The sequence below is a fragment of the Halichoeres trimaculatus genome, unplaced genomic scaffold (assembly GCF_033239565.1).
Source record: "Halichoeres trimaculatus isolate MK-OKI-2021-1 unplaced genomic scaffold, fHalTri1.1 fHalTri1_scaffold_7, whole genome shotgun sequence".
Lineage (NCBI taxonomy): Eukaryota > Metazoa > Chordata > Actinopteri > Labriformes > Labridae > Halichoeres > Halichoeres trimaculatus.
In genome coordinates, this window is record NW_027437185.1 from 14,726,412 (window position 1) to 14,739,443 (window position 13,032).

The following is a 13,032-nucleotide window of genomic DNA, read 5'->3' on the forward strand; positions in this document are numbered from 1 at the left end:
CAGGGTTGCAGGTGGCTGGAGGCTGTAGCCTATCCCAGCTGTCATTGGGTGAGAGGCGGAGTGCACCCTGGACTGGTTGCCAGTCAATCACAAGGCTGACACGGAGACAACCATTCAAGCACACACTCACACCTACAGACAATTTAGAGTGTTCAATTAACCTGGTGAGCATGTTTTTGGACTGTGGGAGGAAGCCAGCCGGAGGACCCGGAGAGAACCCACGCATGCACTGGCAGAACATGCAAACTCCACATAGAAAGGCTCATTGGCCAAGCTAGGAATCAAACCAGTGACCTTCTTGCTGTGAGGCGCCACCATGCAGCCCACTTTTTGGTCTCTATTTAATTCAAGGATTATGCTTTTGCGATATTTTATACATTTACTGTGGCACTGGGCATTAGAAGATTTCGAAAAATACTAAGTTTCCCAATAAATTATGTGACATTATTCTGAACTACCTGTCTCACCTTATAGCACTCACCTCAGAAACAGAGCTGCCTCCACTGCCCCTGCATGCTGTCCCTGCTTCCGCCTCACTCAGTCTCATCCACCTTTATCAGGAGACATGAAGATGCATTGAGCATATTGATAACTGAAATAAGCTTAATATAGTCTGTTCATAAGTCTGTTTGAAGATTTCTGTGATGTAGCTCAGTCATGTTATCAGCATATCAAATATACAGGTAGAATGGCAGCCTAATTATGTAGGTTACATAGGAAATGGGCCACCTCCCTAAAACATGACTGAGCAGTTTGGCAGTTCAAAATTGGTCAAAAGTGTGTTCAGACCTCAAGTCTTTTTCAATGGACGCTGTCAGAGAGAGGAATAACGTCACAGTAGCAACAGTACGCGATTTCACCAACCTCATAGCCCTCAAGTCTCAAATTACACCTAAATAAAGTCACTAGACTTTTGGAAATTCAAAAAAAAGTCACAAGAGGGGTCTGATTACTAGCTAAATACAGCTCGAAGAAGCTAGGTTGGCAGCACTGCTCCCGCGCAGTGTTTGCTGAAACCAACACGTCAGTCCAGGGTGCTCACCTGCTAACATTCTAGATAAAAGCTGGCTGAGTTTGGCCACCAACTTAACAATTTCGTCACTTACGGGAAAGCTCATAATTTTTTAAAACTTGAGAAACTTGGGAATACTCAGGCAACTTTAACTTACTTTACTTTTCTTTGAAAAATAAAACCCTCCTGATGTCTACCTTTAAGTCATTGATCCTAAGTCAAGTGGCTACATGATGCTAGAAACCAGGAAGATGTGGAGTGGAGTTCTATTGATATTTGTATTCCCTAAGTGATAAAGTGGAACGGATTTTCATGCGAAGTGGCTTTCTGTTGGTAACCAGTAAATCACGGAGTGGATTTCTATTGATGTGGGTATTCTTCGCTATAAAAAATGGAATGGATTTGAAAACAGATAGAATCGATTTTATTTTTGAAGACGAGACGGACTCTTAGCGTGAGAAATCGGGGGTATGGCGTGAGTGCGTGTGAAGCCAATTAATTGTGTGTGTCTCACGGCCAATGCATGAGAGTTGACAGCTATGATGTGACATACAGCTGAGGTTGAGAGAGGAGAGACGAACAGCGTGTTCCTGAGAGTATTTCAATTTTAATCGGTAAGGTCGACTACTCGTGGCCCTGATAACACCTTGTTTGTTTCTCAAAAATGGTAATAAGTGTTTGCCTTTTGTTCTGTGCTGTTATTTACCGTTGTAGTGATCAGACATGATGTGAAGCGTCAGTTAGCGACCTGCTAGTTAGCTTATCTTGTGTGCTAACTTCATTTTGTAACTGTCGTATGTTTGGAAGGCAAGAATGTGCCTTGATATCATACCGTTACGGTAATATTGTAATGCTTCTTATGTTTAAAGGAGAGAGGAACGTTCGAGTGGTTTTTCCTGGTGATCCTGGTCGGATGGACAACGCTGGTTGTTTCTTCCTGTGACCCTGTGTGCTAACTGCTCAACGGTGACTGTCATTGCCCCCGTGACCGCCATTGCCTCCCAGTGATTACCATCCCCCACCTGCCGATTCGTTTGGAAGTTGTGAGTAATAACTAAACTAACTGAGCTCGCATGTGCTGTGTTTTCTGCTCGTATCAGAGTGCAGCAGCCATTAAAGTTTTTAGGCCTTAACTCAACCCAGCTTGGAATCAGGCCTGCAACAGGGTTCAGTTTATAACTCAAGGAGTATGTTGATCATAGCAGTCATAAGGGCTCCATGATATGACCTAAAATCACTATCCTGATATTTTAAGCTATATGGCGACACACAATATGTACGTCTCAATAATATGATTTATTTTCTAAATCACTGTATTAGTATTAAATACAACGCTGTGATGCTTAAAATGACACCTGTAGAAAGATTCAAGCAAACCCTTCTGTGGGATTTTTAAAATTTGCATTTGCAAATCTTAAACCTGCGACCGACGAGATCTGCAAGCAACTTTTTTCCCTCCTCCTAATACAAAAATTTGCATGCAGGAGAGTTTTGTAGGTGGGCAGGGGATTGAGCTGTTTGATGTAACAGGAGCACCAGCAGAAAGTAAAGGAAGTTAAACTTGAAAGAGTATTACAAACCCACATGTAAAAACATTAACTCAATGGTTTTATTCATTTTATACATCTCAAGTGCAAAAATTACGTGATATATTGAGTATATCCGAAATGTCCCCCCACTGCTACTAGTCATATAAAGGGGGTAATTCCTAGTGTAAGAGACATACAAGAGGTGATTATTTTTTATTTGGTACAACTCAAAACTGTTAAAGGGTATTTTCTTTTCCTAACAATAAAGGTAAAGACATTTGGAACCTTAGGATAGGTTTAACAACCAAAGAAACTGGATATTCTATTTGCTTTTATTGGTTTTTGAGTATTGTTTTATATTTTATTTCTTGAAAAGGGAGCTGCTAAATGTTATTAATTCATTATTGTAAATAAGTACCTGTCACATGATTGTTGCATTTAAAGTACAGTTGTGTGGTGTCCATATTAAATTTAATTGAGGCAGTTAAAATCCAAGTATTGAAAGAACTCAAAAGAGAAGTGTAGTATTAATTATAATAGTTTGACAACAAACTCAGGCCCTGTCCCATCGTACTACACACTTAAGATAAATATAACATAGCTACATGACCTGGGTTACATGCTGGTTTAGCCACGGATGGCTGATTTTTATCCTTAGTCTCTGGGGCAGATGACAGGAGCAATACGATAACTAAGATCCATTAAAAAAACATTACAATAAACACTTCTACAACACATCACAATATGAGGACCTTATCTTAATACATGACAACTCTCAACCATAATTTTTGCCTCACAGGCAGAAACCTTGAGCAAAACCAGACCCACACTGAAAATAGACAGCACAGAGCATGTAAGGCACTTTGCATAGGGGATAATGAGCCTTGTTCCCTCAGTGCAAACAGCTCTAGAAGTTTCAGGTCACAACGGCCACAGCTTTTGTACTCACGTTTTACTGGTAATTGAGCTGCACCTGCTCACTACTTTTAATCCTTTTGTTCACTCAAAGCACTCTTACCCTACATGTAGTCTTCACCTCTTCACACTCATTCAGTCAGTGATGATAAAGACTGCCACATTAAGTGTCCAACAGCCTGATAATCACAGTTGCACAGTTAATTATACCCTCTGACACATCTTAGGGTGCAGAATCTTGCTTGAGGACAGTTTGGCATGTTGCCTGAAGGAGCTGGTGATCATACCACTAACCGTTTTTGAGAGACAACCCCCTTTCCCCCTGAGCCACAGCTGCCTCAGTCTTCTCTTTACAGAAACCTTCAAGGGATGCTGCGGTGTTTTAAAAGCGGGGTTGTATGAGGTACTTGTCAATACAAAGTTTAACAGCCACAGGGTATCCCAGTCAGCCCGGCCTCTTTGTCAGAAACCACCCAGAAGAGGTCAGCTCTACCATAACAAAGTCTAACCAAAGCACTATGCTTAGGGTATGTATGAAGTCTAATTGGAAATTTATTAGTGTCTACCAGGCTGTCAGAAAGCTTATTAGCTTTTTCTCTGTTCCTGAATGTGACGCATACATATTCTTTCATGTGCTGTTGACAAGTACCTCGAACAACCCCACTCAAAAAACACAGAACTATCCCTTTAACGGTTTAAATGTCATTTCCTCCCTGTCACAAACATGTTTTTTTTTTTTACATATTTACTCAAAGTATTTCAGCGGGGAAAAGGCAAACAGTGAACTCACCGTGAACATGATGGATTTGTCACAGTTTGAAGAACATGCATTCGCAGCACGTTATCTTTCTCACTACAGGGTAAACCGGTGCTCTGTTTCAGTCCTCCACATCTCACAAGATAAAAAGCAACCAAGGCTGCTACTGTCCAAAGTGGGGCCCCAGAGTGAAAATCCCTTTCTGGTCATTTTATTAAAATGCAATGAACTTAGTGCAGACAATCAAGTCATGTGCACTTTGAAATAATAAATCACGTTATCATAATTACTTCATGTGAACATGTTGAAAATATTTTGTTTCAAATTTATAGGTGACAGTGTAAAGACAACCTTTGTTCTCTAATCCCCCCACTGCAGACATGTACCCAAAAAACTATGAGGGCTGTTTGTACTTAACAAGCTTTGATTGTAAGAATTAAGTAAAACTGAATATGAGGTTGAAAACTTAACCATAAAGAAATCTGTGTAAACAATTAACAAAACTTCTTTCACCAACAATGTTCTCCTTGAACAAATAAACTTCACCATGGAATCCAATAAAACACCATCAGTAAAACCTCTGTCTCCTTCAGCAAAGGCATCCTTAATTGGGAATAAATAAGTAAATCCCAAATAACATAATTGACTGTCACCTTGCATTAGCCTTCAGCCACACACACCTACTCCCTCTTCACACACACACACACACACACACACACACACACACACACACACACACACACACACACACACACACACACACACTTACACACACACACACACACACACACACACACACACACACACACACACACACACACACACACACACACACACAGCCTGCTGCGCCTCTTTCTTTCTCACTGTGTATCTGAAAACTTTGTTCATCAAATTACTTTAAAAAACAACCAGAGTTTTAATCCATTTTACCTGTTACATATTTTCTGCTGCCATGACAAACATGAAAAATCAAAACATTCAAGAACAATGGGACAGTTGTTTTAAGATAATCTGATCAGATTTTGGTTACCACATTGGATCAACTTTTTATTCAAAAGGGAAAGAAGGATTTTGAAATTGGATTTGATCAGGTACACTGATCACAGTTTTAACCTGGGTCAAACCTTCAGTTTGTGTTCAGAACTTTCTTTAGGATATGGATAACTTTGATTCCCAAAACCAGTATCATCCTGATCCCAACAGGGGGATTTCAAGGTGGATTTCAGGAAAAAAAAAGTAGTAAAACTTTAAAATTGGTGGTCAAAAAATAAAACGATTGTATCACTTGGTGTATAAACTTTTACCTATGTTTTTCACTTGACTTGTTTAATCCTTACAAGGATAAAATAGATAAAGCAGACATAGACTACCAATTAAGCCCTTGGTTTTTGCTGTTTTTAAAGGTTTAAATACTTTTAAAATAATTTTGGCAATTTTTGAAATTCTTTTTTTTTTTTTTTTTTTTAAATTACAAACACTTTTTGAAAAATTAGCAAATGCATCAAAATAAAAAAAAACTTGGACATCACATGTACAATTTTACAATTTTATAAAAATAAAATTTTAACTAGATATTAACTATGCATAGAGTTGTATACACTTTGTTGTCTTTATTATGAAGATAAAATAGAATTTGTGGCCCCGGAACGACTTTATTTTAGGTGAGCTGAGGCAAAATGGTTCCCATGAAACCGTAGAAGAAATGTGATCTGGTTCTTCAACAGGATCGGGAACATCGTAAGCATCATCACAGAGAGGGACATGCCTCTGGTAGTTATGTTGTGCAGTACAATACATGCATGTATGTTTTTAACGAACATTTTTCAATCTGTTACTATTGAGCATTTAGCCTCTCTTCAATTTAGTTTTCAAAATATCCACGATGTATGTGGATGTACATGTTTTTTTTTTTTCATTTGTTGTGGCTCAGATGAAGGCACGTAAAAGAAACTATTAACCCCATGTTGGCTCCTCTACCTGTTGTTCTTTACCGAGCTGGTACGTTGTCTCATTTAGAGCACTAGAAATCTGGATTCTGTAAAATTTATTTGAAAATTTTACATCTGGATCAGGGTGGTCCAAACTAATTTTGCTTTGATAAAACCGACATAAAACTAAGACAGATCACCCGAGGGTGCATGTGTGTGTGTGTCTGTCATCATACAGGAGCAGGAGGAGAAAAACAAGCAGACAGCATGCTAATTAAATGATAGCAAATCATGTCAGATCTCCAAGATAAATAAATACATTTAATGCTATAATGGCTCACCAAATTTACTCAGGTAACCGTTAATATACATGGGTGTGATGCCCAAGTCGAGTGCTAGTGTATGTGTGCACTGCGTCATGAGAGTAACAGTGATGTAAATTCGTTCTGATGTGTGAAGAAACTATTGGAGCCAAAACATCACATCTGTTCAGAAAACCAAGGTGATGGTGCTGTTAATACCGTACTAAAATACTGATGATGCTGGGATCATTCATATGACATTTCCCGATGAGCTTCATTTTTTTCCCTCTTGGCTAAATCGATGCTGTGCACATTTTCATGTGCACCTGAATGACGTGGAACTAAGTCACTGTTTGCGTCTGTTGAAGACAGAGTTGGGAGGAAGTGTTGGTTTTCGATGACCTGAATGAGAAGGCGTTGGCATGTTTGCACTGCAGTTTAGGACGCACAACCAAGCTCTGACTCATCTTTGTACCCTGCTCTGTCCTTCACATAGAAAACAAATCATCTTTGAAGACATTATCCTTGACTGCTATAATAGACCAACACACCAGCACACACAAATGAGCAGATTTATCTCCAGCTTATTGTTGGTGATTAGGAAGTGTGTGTTTTTAAAGAAACTAGAAGTAGTTTCAGGTTGATTTGTAACTCTGGCTTCACTCAGTTTAGATTTTTATTAGTGGAGTGTCATGTTGTAAGCACAGTGTGACCATGACCTGAATATGAAGCTGTAAATATCTTGGATTGTATGCTCCAATAACAGGTCTGTCAGGTTCTGTTTTATTTAAACTAGTGTTGGATTCAAAAGTTAAATTTCTGCAGTACAAAGCTTTAAGAATGCTCCATATTTTTATATATTACATGCAAATATATGTTTATCAGATATAAATTACCGAGGAGTTTCTACAACAAACATGGGGTTCTAAAGTGATTTAGTGTTGGATTGAAGTCAATGCTACTCCTAGGGGGCCATTCACACCACCGTGTTAGTGTGAAACATATAAGTATTGTTGCATTTAAGCCTCTCATTTACATGGAAACAGCATTTTAGCCGACCTAAAATGCAAACTTCTGAAAACGGCCTCCAGAGGGATTTTTTTTAAACACTGCTGCCATCATTGTCCTGTAAACAGCAAGCTGGTGTTTTCAGTTGAAACGCTGATATCACACCCCGCTTTATGCAGGTGCATCAAACAGTACAACAGAACCCTTGTTACAATCGTCGCAGATCACCGCGTTGTGCTGCTCAATCTGCTGACTATCTTTAACAAAATGTCAATCTGTTGCATCACTTCTGCACTTAACATTTTCTAATACGCCAGATGATCGGCCCAACTTTTCGGTGGGGATCTACCAAAAGCTGCGTCTGGACAAGACAGTTATAGCGCCACCTACAGGCCTGGCATGCTTACTATGGCTTTTTCTTTCCCTCAGCGCTTCTGTGTAAACGCAGATTTTTTTTCTCTGCAGTTTTGCATTTTGGGGTGAAACGCTGTTGAGTAAACGGGACCTAATAGTGCACAGAAGTATAACAGTAGGATCCATATGGAGGAAACAAACAACATATTTCTTTAGCATTTAGCTGAAATACTCAACTGCAAAATGTCCACAATTAACATAGCAGGTGGGCCAATAAAGCTGTTTTTGGGTGAGGAAACCAGGTTTGATCTTGCGAACAATATCAGGATACTTACCATGACCACTGTAGCTAACAAACAAATTTTTGCTCATTGTGTCAAAAGTATGAAAGAGATTAGAATAGAATAGAATAGAATAGAATAGAATAGAATAGAATAGAATAGAACTTTATTGGCATTGTAACAAGTACAATGAAATTGAAGTCACAGCAGCAATTAAGAAAACAAAAGTAAGGAAGTGTATAGAAAGTGCAAAAAGGTCCATAAGAAAATAGATGATGACAGCTTGTCCACCATTCTCCAGTTCAGCCAGTCTCCACCTCCACAGGGTCCAGGACTGAGCTTCTTCAGTCATGCTCCATCTCTGTCTCCTGTATCCTGTCTGCTCACAGCAGGTGAAGCTCTTCCAATGTGGCGTTGGTGTCCTTTGTTACCTCCATTAGCCATGTCTGTGAATAGCATGATGCTACTCTGCCCTCTGGTATTCCCTCTGTTGCTGGGTTAGCACAGCTAGCTTGTCCATCTTACTGGAGATAGATCTTACGTTCCCAATAACGATGGATGGAAGGACAGGTCCATGTCGTCACTTCTTAGCTCACACCTGAGAACCAGCATGTCATCCTCACCTCCTTCTCCTCACCTTGTGGGAAGACATCAGGCCTTGTACCAGTTAGCACTGACATGCTACAGACTGCTAACAGCTGATTTCACATGTAAACAATGCAGCCGTGGTTACATGTAGGATCTCCAGACAAACACAGGAGAAAAAGTAGTAAAAATATCTCTGAAACTACAAAAAGTTTGGTTTCCATGACCAACAAATGAGATAAACAAAGTAATGATCCACTCCTAATACAAAGATTACAAAGAAGAGACGAAAAAAAATTACAAGAAACGGACAGAGAAGAGAGCTGCTGCAAAAGGCAGCCATAGCCAACAGGGCGGCGCCTAGAAACTCATGTTACTTACTGTGTTATGTTAATTACTCTCATGTTATTGTTTTAAGTTGTTTGGGTCAAGCCAATGTAAGGACATGTCACACTTTCTCATAGCTCTGTGAGAAAACTTGGAAAAATGGCATAAATTGTAAAAAGGATTAAAGGTGTTTGATCACAGGGGGTTGAAATGACATTTTCAGATCAGTTCTATGATAAAGAGAATGTTCTTAATTGAAGAAGTTCACACATGAAGCAGCTTAAATATGCCCATGAACACACCATTTACGACCCACGGATTGAGCAAATTGGCTTCCACAACTCAGCCTTGAAGTTTGTTTAAGAAGAAAAATCATCCTGAGAGCATGTTCTACCTTCAAAATTTGGTCAGCATGTGTGTCATTCCAAGATCTACAGATATAGAGCTCATGCTCTTAGTGAAAGTCAAACAGGAAGTGTTTTATCTGATCAGCTCAAAATTTTGTCCGTGTGTTGGAGATGGACATTTAATGTGATGAAGGGTTCAGATTTCCAGTTAAAGGTGCAGAGCAGGCTCAGCGTTATTGTCTTTGGATATTTGCCATACACAAAGGTATGAGCGCCTATTCATCTCTACAGGCAACTTGATTTTCTGATGTAGCAGAAGCAAATGCCAAAAGCTCTGCCTATGCTAAATATTTTCTACTTGTCTAAGCTGTGGATAAATATTATGCAGAGCTTCCATTCAAAATGCTCAGCAGCTCTGTTGGCTGTTTTATACATCTTTGGTACATAAACATAATCCACTTCAAACACACAAACACACACCTTTTCCTCTGCAGCCCTTCATCATACCTAATCCATGTGTTACCTTTTTAGGCCTCAGTTTACTTTACTGACAGGCATATTTGTCTCTAATTAGTAAACCCCTGGGAGTATGTCAGGGAATGCTTGGTCGTCAAGTGTCAAAAGGATAAAGAGAGCATTGACAAGGTCCAACAAGACAGGACAGAATAAGGAATTTCCACTCTCATAAAGATATTGTAGAAATGTGGCAATCATCACTTCACGTGTTTTTGTCTCCTTCAGATGACGAGAATCCCGTGAATCACTCACTCAAAGAAACATAGCTTAATGGAAGCCGGCCGTTTCACTACATTTGCCGGTCAGTGAAGGCTCAAATGTTGTCAAACAATCTCCAGAGATCATTCTTGGCTACAGAGCAGTCCTGTGAGTTATAATAACAAAAAGAAGAATGGTTAGTGCAAGTTTCCATTTTACAGACTTGATTTTTAAAAGCCTGTTATTGCAGCAAAGGTGCTGCTTGATGGCCACATTTATCAAAGGTCAAATCTAAGAGCTTAGAAGACACTATATCACAAAACACTTTATATTCTCATCCCCCTCCAGGGCTTTTCAAACGCAACTGAACATTGCTACAGCATTACGTAAGCATGAAGGTGTACTTTGAAGGCTGGTGCTACATTACAAAGCCATCAACAAAAGCTCACCATTAAAAAGACAATGTCTGGAGCTGGCTTGTGGTAAATTGATTACTTGGATGACGATTATGAGTGTTATTTTGAAGATAATTGGCCCATTAGAAGTGAAAAAATACAGTAGGAACATTATAAATGCTCTCTTTGTACTGCTCCCTCTTTGGCCTGTGTCAGCGTTCCCATTTATTCAAATAAAAACCAATCCACCCTCAGCAGCAACATGAAGATAAATACAACTTTAATGTGAGGCTGACACTTTAAATTAAGTACGACAACACTCCCTGTTGATCGTCTGACCACCCGTGTGCTTGCTATAAAAGCTGCACTGCCCTCCTTAAAACCAAAGCCAGACTTCATTTTTCATCCTAGAAAACCTCAAACAGATGGATACAGCTCATAGCTCGTCTGTTCAGAGGGGCGGCTCTTTACATGCCGCGCACTGAAGCTCTGGGCAACAAGTGTGTCATTTGCCACAGAAAGAAAGGACCAAAAAACTGAGAGGCAACCTAAATGTCACAGTCTCCATGTTGAAAGATTACTGAAGCAAATGAAGAGCAGGGTGATCACACTAGCACCAGGAATTAAAATGACAAATTTTGCCTTCAAATCTCTGCCCGACGTGAATTCCTAATAATTGCTCATTAGAGATCTGACTTGAAAGTGCTGACCTTTGAAGAAACAGAGAGATGAGGAGTCAAAGAAAGGGGAACTGTGGTAAATTAATGGATGTTACATCACTTAAGGAGAGCTGTAGTGTTAAAGAATTTCACTTTCATTCCTGTGAAACGGCTTACCGCAGGATTGTTATCACATAAAGCTTTGTTTCTTTAATTCATACCTTTTTTTAATCTCATACAGGAGCACCATTCCAAAAGGTGCAAAAAGTTGTATGCATTTTCAGATGCTCCAAAAGCCCCCTCACTTGATTTCAGTGATTACTTTATTCGGGTGCTGAAAATTCATAATTATTATCAGAAACTTGAAGAGATGTTGAAGTTTTGTTTTCAAAATGTATGTCCTGTTCAGTTTTTTTGTAAAAACACTTGCTAACAGAAGCTGCAGAGGTCGTTTGGGACATTGAATGTCACGGTGTTGAGCACTGACAAGTTAGAGGCTATGTGGAGATGACATTTAAGCCATTTGAACAAGGTTTAATCTGTTTGTGTGCTGATAGCAGAGTAGATCTCCTGAACACTCAGAGCTTTAGAGCTCTTGTCACAGGCAGCTTAGCTGCTGTGCTAGCATATTAGCTCACAAGCCCTAGCTTGTTTGGTAAAATGTCTATGACATTCATCTTACATCCCTGCTTATATTAAAAAACGTGTTAGCACGTGCCATTTCTACCCATGTTCCATGAGGCATAGTTAAACAAAAGGAACAATTTCCTTTACATGTACGTATGTTCATGTCCCAAAGAGCTTTAAAGACATGAGTCATTGTGCGTTCAACCCTTGACCCCTACATCCTCCTCCTATATCCTGGTTGCACATTTGGTTCACATTACAAATCACATCACAGATAATTTTTAGTTTTGACTGCTGACTTGCACCCCATGTCAAATGTTCATGAACTTGTCCCTATTTATGGTCTATATCACTGCTCGAGGCTCCAAAGACAGTAATAGGCTTCAAAAAAAGAGCTGAAAGTTAAACAGTGACTGTCCCAAGAGTTTGCGATCATAAAATCAACGGTTACAGGAAATGTTCTCTGACTGTGAGTTTAGCTGGCTGTAATAAAATGATTAGTCCTCACAAATTAGATAATGTATGGAGTTTTGTAGTGGAGACATGCAGAAGATGGAATGTTACTTAGGTAAAACATGTTTGAAGATATGTTTGTTGTATTTTCGTTTGGCTTTCAAAACAGATTGCAGCACATCTTTTGAGTTCATATTTGCTTTTGCAACCTCAGGTCAGGAGAAGTTAGTTTTTCAGAAGCTGACAGGCTATGATTTGAGATGCACAAGAGAACATTGGGACAAATACTTGCTTAAATACTCACACAGTCACAAACATATGCTTGTCAGGCCCTTGGGAGCGAGAGACTGCAGACATTGTGGTGCCTTAGTTTTTGTAGTCACTACAGTACCACCAGGGGACTTATTGATCTATCAGGGACGACCTTCAAATGCTCACACTCTTTATTCAGAACATTACTGTTATGATTAAATACTTGAGAAAACAGCTATGGCTTATGAAAAAGGAGACATTTATCTCTCTGGTGCGTCTTAAAAAAGTCTACTTAGACAACGTGGTGGTTCTAGATATGGGAAATGTGCCATTTTATCTTCTGCTGACAGATATAACCATGCATGGGCTGATATTTGAAGTCTGAGCTGACTGTTGGCCATTAAGGGTACAACGTCTTTCAGGACCAGAAAATCTGCCAACAGGCTTCAAAGAGCATGTGGCAGATCTTTCAGAGTTATGTCTGCTCACATCCCAGTGGGTTACCCTTGGTGCAAGACTAAACCCTGAGAGACATTGTGCATTCGACTAAACTAAAACTACATACCAGTGCTGCAGGGAAAAACTTG

The 13,032-nt window shown here is 39.5% G+C and overlaps 1 long non-coding RNA gene across 2 annotated transcripts in view; it reads left to right on the plus strand.

The window, feature by feature from the left end:
• The first annotated feature begins 1,450 nt into the window (after positions 1–1,450).
• Positions 1,451–13,032, plus strand: part of LOC141793833 (uncharacterized) — a 50,430-nt gene continuing 38,848 nt past the window's right edge. Inside the window, exons 1-2 of one of the 2 annotated variants that reach the window (XR_012598440.1) lie at positions 1,451–1,679; positions 1,882–2,055. This is a non-coding gene — a long non-coding RNA (uncharacterized LOC141793833). The remainder of the gene's footprint in view (positions 1,680–1,881; positions 2,056–13,032) is intronic. The other variant, XR_012598439.1, reaches the window with a different exon arrangement.